Here is a 10599-nt window from a genome sequence, read left to right as displayed (position 1 = left end):
CATAATGCTGAACTTATTCCTAATCCAGATATGTTTGTTGACTACTACTCCTAAAGCACCTTGGCTACCATTGTCCAAAAAGTAATTTAAATAGTAGCATTAAGAAACTCTCCTTATCATGTGGGCAGAGGGAGAGTGCTGAGCAATGCATGGCACCAAAGTCGCACCTTCTCCCTTTACCAATGAGTAACACACAAATAGCTGTTAAAATTTTCCTTTTCTACCCATACGGGTACATAAGGGAGTCCCTCCTTTAACTATTTATAATTTAAAATATCTATGAAGGTGGTAACAGCCTTGAAAGGACTTGAGGGGGTGCAGGTTTGAATAATGCATTTGTAGTGGGCAGAGTGTTATCCATTAATGTTACATTTTCTACCTAAATGTATAACTACAAAAAATATTGAAAATAATTTGGCTCCCTGGAGTCTTTGCTCATAAAATAAGGTGGTAGCCTCCACTTTGAAGGCGGGTGGTAAAACCATGACTGCCTTGTTAGATCTCCCTGAGAAGTACTCTTGGGAGCAGCACAGAAATCATGTTGCTGAATCAATAGTTGGTACTCTCCTTAAAATCAGGTCACCATTGCACCATGAAAAGGATCCTGCGTCTATGCAGAAACTATTTTGTGTCTAAGATTTCTTATCAAGAAGGAAAACAACAGAGCTGTTTTGCATCCTCATAACCATTCAGACCTGATTGGTTTTACATATTTTAGAGCAGATGCATAAGTTGAGACGTAATAGGTGAATTCATTCAAGAGTGCAGTAGGGACAAACACTTCATTCCAGAATTACATTTATTGTGTTGATCATAATAAATTGTGGAAAGTTCTTGGTGGTATGGGGAGTCCAAATCACCTTGTCTGTCAACTGAGGAATCTGTATAATGACCAAGTAGCAACAGTAAGAACCGACCATGGAACAACAGACTGGTTCAAGATTGGGAAAGGCATATGCCAGGGTTGTATACACTCACCCAACCTATTCAACTTGTATGCAGAACACATCATGCGATGTGCGGGGCTTGACGAATGCAAGGCTGGGGTTAAAATTGCTGGAAGAAACATTAACAAGCTTAGATACACAGATGATAGCACTTTGATGGTCGAAAGCAAGGAGGAACTGAGGAGCCATCTATCCAAGGTGAAAGAATAAAAGTGCAAAAACTGGGTTGCAGTTAAACATAAAAAAACCAAGATTATGGCAACAAGAATGATTGACAATTGGGAAATAGAGGGAGAAAACGTGGAGACAGTGACAGACTTTGTATTTTTAGGTGCAAAGATTACTGCAGATGTAGACTTCAGCCAGGAAATCAGGAGATGCTTACTTCTTGGGAGGAGAGCAATGTCCAATCTCGACAAAATAGTGAAGAGTAGAGACATCACACTGGCAACAAAGATCCGCATAGTTAAAGCAATGGTATTCCCTGTAGTAACCTATGGATGTGAGAGCTGGACCATAAGGAAGGCTGAGCGAAGGAAGATAGATGCTTTTGAACTGTGGTGCTGGAGGAAAGTTCTGAGAGTGCCTTGGACCGCGAGAAGATCCAACCAGTCCATACTTCAGGAAATAAAGCCCGACTGCTCACTGGAGGGAAGAATATTAGAGGCAAAGTTGAAGTACTTTGGTGACAAAATGAGAAGACAGGAAAGCTTAGAGAAGACAATGATGCTGGGGGAAAATGGAAGGAAAGAGGAAGAGGTGTCAACCAAGGGCAAGATGGATGGATGGGATCCTTGAATTGACTGGCTTGAACCTGAAGGAGCTGGGGGTGGTGACGGCTGATAAGGAGCTCTGGCGTGGGCTGGTTCATGAGGTCACAAAGAGTCGGAAGCAACTGAACAAATAAACAATAAAACATTTATTGAAGAACACTTTATGCTCTTTATAGACAACTGTGATGTACAAAGGAGTTGGAGGGCTTGCCCATCCTGTGGTTTAGCCTACCACAGTCTTCTAAATGTTGGGGGAATTTGATGGAAATAAAAGGAAAGATTGACAGTTTAGCTGGAGTAGAAAGTGGGAGTTGAAGGTTTGGGAGTCGCTGGAGGAAGGAAGGGAGGATGTTACAGTTCAGAGAAAATGTGAAATGCATAGCAACTGTAACACTGACAGAAAACTGTTGGCCAGCTTCATGCTTGCATGCTTTAAAAAGCCATATAATAAGGAAACATGTCTTGCTATTACTTAAACTCTGTGTGAGTAAGGTGTTAAAAGAAACCTATTTCTTAGCCATGTAGTTTCCATTTCTTCAGAACTAGCTTAGGGCCATCATGGTGAAGCCGAGTAAAGGGTTTACAAAGAGGGGGTGATTGGTAGGAGTTTTAGGTGTAAAATAAGTAAGTAATCTGGAGTGAATCTAAGGACCTCGCCAAATTGATGAGGTCCCACAGGGTGATTCACCAGCCTCTGTGGCAAAATGACAGAGCAGCGGGGCAGCAACACCAGCAACACCTCACCAGCAACAACTCTTCCACATTACACGTGAGGAAGCATCATTGTGTGGCTTCCCCCCACACTGGCCTCGTGGTTCCTTATGGAACACGAGAGCCCAACCGTGTTCTGGGCCCAGTGTCCTAGGATGCTTGTGCCACAGTTCATCCATGGAACTCTGCCAGAAGTTAGCCTATGTCATGTGATGGGCAGTGTGGGGCTCTGTTGATCAGCTGTGCAGCAACCATCCTAGAACACTTGCAGCCCATTTATGATGAGGTCATATGTCACAAAAATGAGGAAAATAGGAAAAGGGGAAACATTCTATCACATGTGTTAGAAATCAGGATATGATCATTTTGTGTACCAATACAACATTGCCACAAGGAAGGATAATAGGGTCAGCAGAGGCTTTAATGTCAGTTAATCACTGAGGGCCCTTCCAGACAGATACTATATCCCAGGATCTGATCCCAGGTTTCCTGCTGTAAACTGGATTATATGAGTCCACACTGCCAGATAAACTGGGAAGTAGAAATTCAGTCTGTGCTTTCCGATTTGTCATCAGCTTGTCCCCTTCCCTCTGAGCTTGCCTGCAGCAGCCATTTATCTTGAACTTGACTAGACATTGCACTTGGATGTCCAGATGACATCCAGGGACTTCTGAGAGACGTGTGTGTATGTGTGTGTGACTCGCATCCAATCCATCCCCGTTTTCCGATACCAAAAAGGCACAGGGAAAGTGGATGGTAGCGCCAACCTGGGTGGACAGTGGCTGGTTCAGATTGGAGCCAATCATGCTGTTCACACTTATCCTGAAGTGTGGGGCTGCTCCTGAATTTCACCAAACCTTCGTTAACATGGGGGTCAATTGGATCAGAAAAATGAAAATTGAAGATTGGTGAAAGAAAAAGTCATATCTGGGTGCATTTTGGAAGAAAGTTACAGGTGGTCTCCAGAAGTTTGAAAATGCTCTTGTTTGCTTCTTTGAGGCTTACATGATGTGATTGTTCCATTCACATGTGAATATAGTTCCTTTTGGGAGGAGGAGCTTGATTATGCATATCAAACTGCAAACTTTCTATTAAAGAATTAATCTCTAGGAACACATCTACTTCATAGAGGTATATCTTCACAGAGGTCTCTTCTCTACTTTTGTATCTGGTCAATAAAGCTAGAAAACAATGAAAAGTTGCACATTTTATAGTCTAGAAGACTGTTGTCAGTGGCCCACAATATGAATATTTTAGTTAGCGTAAAAGGGCACAGAAAATAACAGTAAAAGCATTCATAACTCATGACACAAGGAATGGATTCTAACTCACTTCTTTGACACCCAACTGTCTCATTAATCGCTGAAATTCACCCTTCATGAACCAGAAGACTTGAACTCTGCAGCAGTGTTTGAAATATTCTTTTAAGACTGGAGGACATGTAAGAGCAAGTAAAGTTCATGCTGTCCTCTGTTCCTATTTTAGGTTTCTGCTCAAAACAAATCCTGTCCAGAATATTCATTAAGTTTACTGGGGAATACCACACAGAAAGGAATAAACATCTTTAGGTAGATAAATATAACATATCATGTGAAGTTGTTATTGGGTGCAGCCAGCAGTACTTCCTTGGATTTATATTCACTTATTTTACTTATTTTAATTAGTATAACACAAATTGATTGATATATAGACCTATAGAGGGAATAGGAGATCATCCACAATAAATCAATGTTTCAATTTAATCCAGTTTATTTCCTGTTATACCACAAAAATAATTTTTCATGCTCATTTTGTATATTGAGGTTTTGTGTATTTAAAAACTCCTCTTACCCATCTTGCCCATGGCTGCTAAAACTATATAATTATTATTGAGGCTGTTGTCATCTGCTTGCTCAGCAAGCAGCAAATTTATGTCACCGATAAGAATATAGCATCATGAAGCATCTTCCTTAGGGAAGGCCTGTAGCTCAGTGGAAAAGTACATGCTCTGAATGCAAAAGGTCCTAGGTCCTGTCTCTGTCCTCTCATTTAACAGAATCTGGCAGCAACTGACCTGAAATACCTTTGCCTGAGCCATTGCTGATTAGAGTAGACATTACACTTGGCTAAATAAACACTTAGATATATAAAACAGTGTTCTATGTGAGCTGCTGGTTGAAAGGTATATATGTTTAATAAAAGGCTCTTTTAGTCCAATGATTGTCTCCCAAAGCAGTTACCCTACTCTCAACTCAAGAATGGGAAATAGAATGTTGATGGACAGGAGAATAAAGATGGTCTTAAAGCTAGCCTTAAAAACTGTGGCACAGATACCAAGAACTGGGAAGCCCTGGCCCTTGAGCGCTCTAACTGGAGGTCAGCTGTTACCAACAGTGTGGTGGAATTCGAAGAGGCACAAATGGAGGGCAAAAGGGAGAAATGCATCAAGAGAAAGCCACATAAAGCCAAACCCTGTCAGCACTGCCTCCCATCTGGAAATCAATGCCCTTATTGCAAAAGAACATGCAGATCAAGAATAGGTCTCTACAGTCACCTACGGACCTACCACCAAGACCCTACACATGGAAGACAATCATACTCGGCCACGAGGGATCACCTATGATGATAAAGACAATTATATGTTATGGCCCACCCATTTCATACAGCCAAATCATGGCTCTAAAAAGGTCTTGCAAAGTCAGTCATATCTATTAAATTTTTAGATTTATTTTACCAGGTGTGGAAGAACTCATTTGATTATTAATCCAAATTATATCCTAGCTTTGTGCAATAAAGGGCTCTCAAACACAAGATACCCTGTGATTTAGGGCCCTTCCAGACAGGATCCATATCCCGGGCCCTATTGGACTTTTACCTGAGTCATCCAAAGAACGCCTCAGGTAAAAGAGGAATGATTCGTGGCAAAGCAAGAAAACTCTGGTTTGTCACAAATTATTTAGATACCCCATTAGAACTAGGCCTTCCTGAAAGTCCTGGGTCTAATGGGATATGGGGCCTGTGGGCCCCACAGTCCAATTCACTCCACCAGGTTCCCTGAATCCTGCCCCTAAAAGCCCTGAAGTCAACAAGAAACTCTGCAGGCCACCTGGAATGTAACAATGACGTGCCAGGAGATGGGGGTAATTGCTCCACCTCCTGGTACGTCATTCCAGGTGGCCTGTGGAGAAACATAATGGTGGCCTAGTAAGTTTTCTGTTATTTTTAAGGCTTTTGAGGGGAGTCTCTTTGGTGTCCTCATGCCTTCCTGGAAGTTACCAGAAGGATATGTGGACACCCAATGGGCAAAGTCCATTTTTTCCCGGGGTGTGGAGACTTAAACCCGCTTCAGAGCGGGTTTCTTTAACCTGCTCCAAAGAGGGTTTAGGTTTAGTCTGGAAGCGTCCTTAATAATCTGTGTGAAGAAATATAAATTAAATATAAATTCAGCAGGTGCAGTGTTCTCCTTGCTGCAAGTAGGTCTAACAGTATTTAAAACCTTTATGTCAATTTATGTCCTCATGGTGTCTCCAAGTTTGGCAAATTCAGCTAATGCCTCAGTTGCTAGTATCTTGAAAAGGGAATGTTGATTAGGGAAACTTCATTTTCCAGAGATAATAGTTTCATTTTTTGAAACTGTATCAGGTTCAGCACCTCACTAAGCCTCTAATAAATTGTCCCTAGCTTCCACCTTGACACAGCACTGGGAGTGCTAAACATGTAGATTGATTTAAAAGATCACACAGTAGTTATAGAAGAGTTGATATTAAAGAGCTTTCTTTAAACAAGATTTAGGATGGTTTACTCAGTGCTCTATTGTTACCCTGTACTGAATAGCTATAGTTCTGTAAGTCCCTTAAAATAGCTCTAATTTTGTCTATTGGTTATTCTTCCCCTTAAAGGCTGGAGACTTCATACATATGGGTTTTTTCTTAATGTAAACTCACAGGGGACATCTAATGCTTTGGAATTTGCTCATATGAATCCTTCTATTAGATTATGATTTGAGGAGAAGCTTTACATACTTCTGCAGAATTACTGTGCTGATCAAAAGTTTAACATTTTTTTTTTTGGGATGTATATCATTTTCAGGCAGGTGCTACATATTTTATTTCCTCCATTTGTGGTACTCAAATTAATGTGCATCTTACAATCAATGGTGTCTTATGACCTCATCACAAAGGGCCAAATTCAGCATGTTGCCATTGGAATCCCGTGTTGACATTGGAATCCATGAGGAGAAGCTACACACTCCCCCCATGTTCCACACTTCTCCCCATGGCATCAGCTACAGTGGGGGGCCAGGAGATGCGGGGCATGGGGTGCTGGGTTCCCCATGTCCCCCAACAAAGTGGAGCAATTCCGGCTGCTGTGTGACAAGGTCGTTAGAATCAATTAAATATAGTATGTAGATTTTGCCTACCTTATCCATAGGTTCTGCTTCCACAGATTCAATGAATAATGGCTCAAATTATTTGGAAAATAGTTCTAAAAAGCAAACCTTGATTGTAGCAGGCACCAAGCACTATGCTGATGTGTAAACAAACACTGTTGAAGCGTCCCGCCATTTCAGATACAGATACTGTATTTCCTTTAGAAAAGCATAAAGAAGTATGCCTACTTCAGTTTAAGAGTAATCAAGATCTGTGATCTATGCCTATTGCTGTATGTATATTGCATGAAAGTACAAAAGCTATTTTGAGCCAGTTTTGATTGCATCCAAAATTAAGGTTGTCAACTTTTTAAAAATCTTTAAAGTTGTTTCTGACATGTAGAGTTTTACAAGTATCTCAAGTAATCTGATTTTACTATGAGCATTTTTGGAAGGTGAATAATGAAGTAAACTTTCCACGCCTCATATTTTCTCACTAAGTCCTATTTGTACATCATTCCAGATCTAGAAGGGAGCAAATGCTTCTTGGAAAGCTGAAACCATTTCCTTATATTTAGAAGATACACTTGTATAATAAATACACTGGATGGATATACATTGCAAAAAGAAATAAAATTTAAATAATCTACAAAAATGTGTGTACTGCTGACCTCTGTGCACCATAATATGAATTTTCTCTAAAGAATCCATAGATGTACATGACTTCATAATATTCTTCCCAAAAATGAAGGCTGGAGTCTTCTAACTGTGGGTTACAATAGCATAGATACTTTCCCCTAACTATACAATAGTTGCTAAATGTTATTTGGCATGGAGTTTTGCTTCCCCTACCTGAATAGCTACTGATTATTAACCAAGGCAATATTTGATTTGTAAGTAATAATATTGTGGGAGTGACTTTATTTAAAGCATGCAAAATTTGGTAATCCAAACTTGATTAATTAAGTTATTCATGTCACTTGATTCCAGTAAAAAAAATTTCTGCAACTGTCATTGTGGTCAGATCAGACATCTCCAGGAATCATGGAGACAGACAAGCAGTATTTGAAAGCACAATCGCTTTACAGCTAGGGATCACAATAAGGTGCCACTATATTTAGGTCTTCTGTCCTGCAGTCTGTCATATTCCCTATACGCTGAATAGTTTATTTTTTAATGTTTTTACAAATTTAGTATATAAAGAGAGCCAGTCTTGGTAGTTACTTGCCTCCAGCAGATTAGAATATGCAGAGGGCTTCATTTTACTTTCCCATACAGGTTATATAAATTAATCACTATTCGGGAATTTCCTTTGTGATTATTTTATTATTTAGTGGTGATAAAGGCAACAGAGGTTCCTGATGATGAACGCTGTCAGTTATCAAATGGACTATTGCTTCCTGAATAACTTTTCTATGCCAGACCCATTTTTTTCAGTTCTAAAACAACTGACAATTGCAGAAAAATGAAATGACTAGGATGAGGTGTAATGAATATACTGCTTTACTGCTTTATCTTTATTGGCCCCAATCCATTTTGTGAGCTAGTTCAAGATACATTGGCTTGGAAGCTATGTGTGGTATTGCTTTAGAACCGTGGTTCTCAACCTGTGGGTCCCCAGATGTTTTGGTCTTCAACTCCCAGAAATCCTAACAGCAGGTAAACTTGCTGGGATTTCTGGGAGCTGTAGCCCAAAACACCTGGGGACCCACAGGTTGAGAACCACTGCTTTAGAAGATGTATGTGCCTTGGGACTTCAGTAGTTAAAAGTGTATCTACCTACACTTTAAAATAGTAAACAAAAGCCCTTCTTTGAGTGTTTCATCACTCAGAATATTAAAGGATAAGTAAACAAAGAATGGTCTTCTGTACATTAGCCCCTTCCCCCATTTTTTGGGGGGGTGGGGGAATGGAAATTTGGAAAATGGCATTCAAACCTTTTTGGTAAAACTAGGACTCTTCTCGAAAGACATAACCTTGTTAGAAATCATAATATTTTGTAAAAAATGATCTTCCTGAGAAGAGTTTAAAACTCACTTGGCTCAACTTTCTCCTTAGTGGTAAATACCCACTAGTATTCATGCAAGGCAACTAGGTTTCTCAACTGTTAGACTGGTATACCTAGATATCTCTTTGAACTGTTAGGAACAAAAATATGCCAATGCGCAAAAAACAGCAGAGTCTCAAAAGTAATATTTGAATTACCTAAAAAAATCTACTCTCCTCCCTTGGTAACTTCATGCACTGGTAATCTCAAAGTTGGACTTCCTCAATGTGCTTTACATTGGACTACCTTTGTACCAAGTTCAGAAACTCCAGTTGGGTCAAAATATAGTGGCCAGATTGGTTACAGGAACATCTAGGTATGAGCATATTACACCCACATTACAGTCACTCCACTTGCTGCCAATTCACTTCCAGACAAATTATAAGGTGTTTGTATTGACCTTTAAAGCCCTACATGGCCTGGGTCCAGGTTACCTACAGGATCATCTTTTCCTGTATAATCCACCCCACCACTGAGGTCCTATGGGGAGCATCTGCTCCAGCTTGTTAGAACCCAGAGGACCTTTTCATTGGCCACCCCATGACTGTGAAACCACCTATCAGTAGAGCTCCGACAGTTAGATCTGTTGTTGGAATGTTGTTGCAAGATACAAGTGAAGACCTAACTCTTCCGGCAGGCCTACCCAGACAGTTTAAATGGCAAACTTTAAACTTCCACTTTATGTTTAGTTTTTAGTTTTTTGTATTTTAATGTGCATTTTGTGGAAATATGTTTTAATATTAATATGTGTATCCTATGGAGCATTTAAAAATGATTATGTGTTTTCATTGTGTGTTTTAGCTATATTGTAACCTGCCTCAATCTGTGAGGAGAGGCGGGGAAGAAATAAAATTATTTATTATTGTTATTATTATTATTATTATTATTATTATTATTATTATTATCATCATCTTCATCATTATTCATTGAAATACCATTCTCCCCTCAGCCCCTTCATGACAAAAGCCTTTTCTCTCACCTCCCTTGCTGCCAAAGGCCTTTTTCCCTCAGCCCCCTCACACCAAATCTTTCTCCCTCTTCCCACCAAAAGCCATTTTCCCCAGCCTCCCTCACTGCCAAAAGCCCTTTTCTCATCTTTCTCCCTATGTAGATGCTTTCTCCCTCACCTTCCTTGCTTCCAAAACCCGATTTCCCTCCCACTGCTCAGGGGGTGCTTTGATTGTGCTTTTCCTGCATGGGAAAAGGAGGTTGAACTGGATGGCCCCTGGGGTCTTTCACTGAAATATTGTCAAATTTATGTTGGTTAAAATTGTTCTTCATTTTAAATATTGTATCATCTTCCTCCCTTCCTCCCTCCCTCCCTCCCTTCCTTCCTTTTTTTTTTTTTTTTTTTTTTTGCACTAGAAACAAAATATGTGCAGTGTGCATAAGAATTTTTTTCAATTAGTTCACACAAACACATCATCCATCTGCCCCTGGCCCAGCTCATCTGACAAATTTTAAACCACAACATGGCAAAAAGTTTGCCCATGCCTGATATATACAATAGATATAATGTAACATAGGATGTAATATATAAACATCTCTTAGGGCTCCAGAAGAAACTTTTGCTTCAAGAAGAATTCAGCGGCTGAAAACGTTTGAAAACACCTGGAGGCTATGGTACAAATGTTGAATCAGAGAGATGCATGTAATGTTGTTATTGAATTTCCAGCAATTTTAGCTCCTTATACTTTACCTTTGGTCTCTTTCACTTCACAAATGCATCTCAACATTGTAGGTATTGTAAAATGCCTCCCATTTGGCCTACTA

The sequence above is a fragment of the Anolis sagrei genome, chromosome 3, assembly GCF_037176765.1.
Source record: "Anolis sagrei isolate rAnoSag1 chromosome 3, rAnoSag1.mat, whole genome shotgun sequence".
NCBI lineage: Eukaryota > Metazoa > Chordata > Lepidosauria > Squamata > Dactyloidae > Anolis > Anolis sagrei.
Note: the sequence above shows the minus strand (reverse complement) of the source record.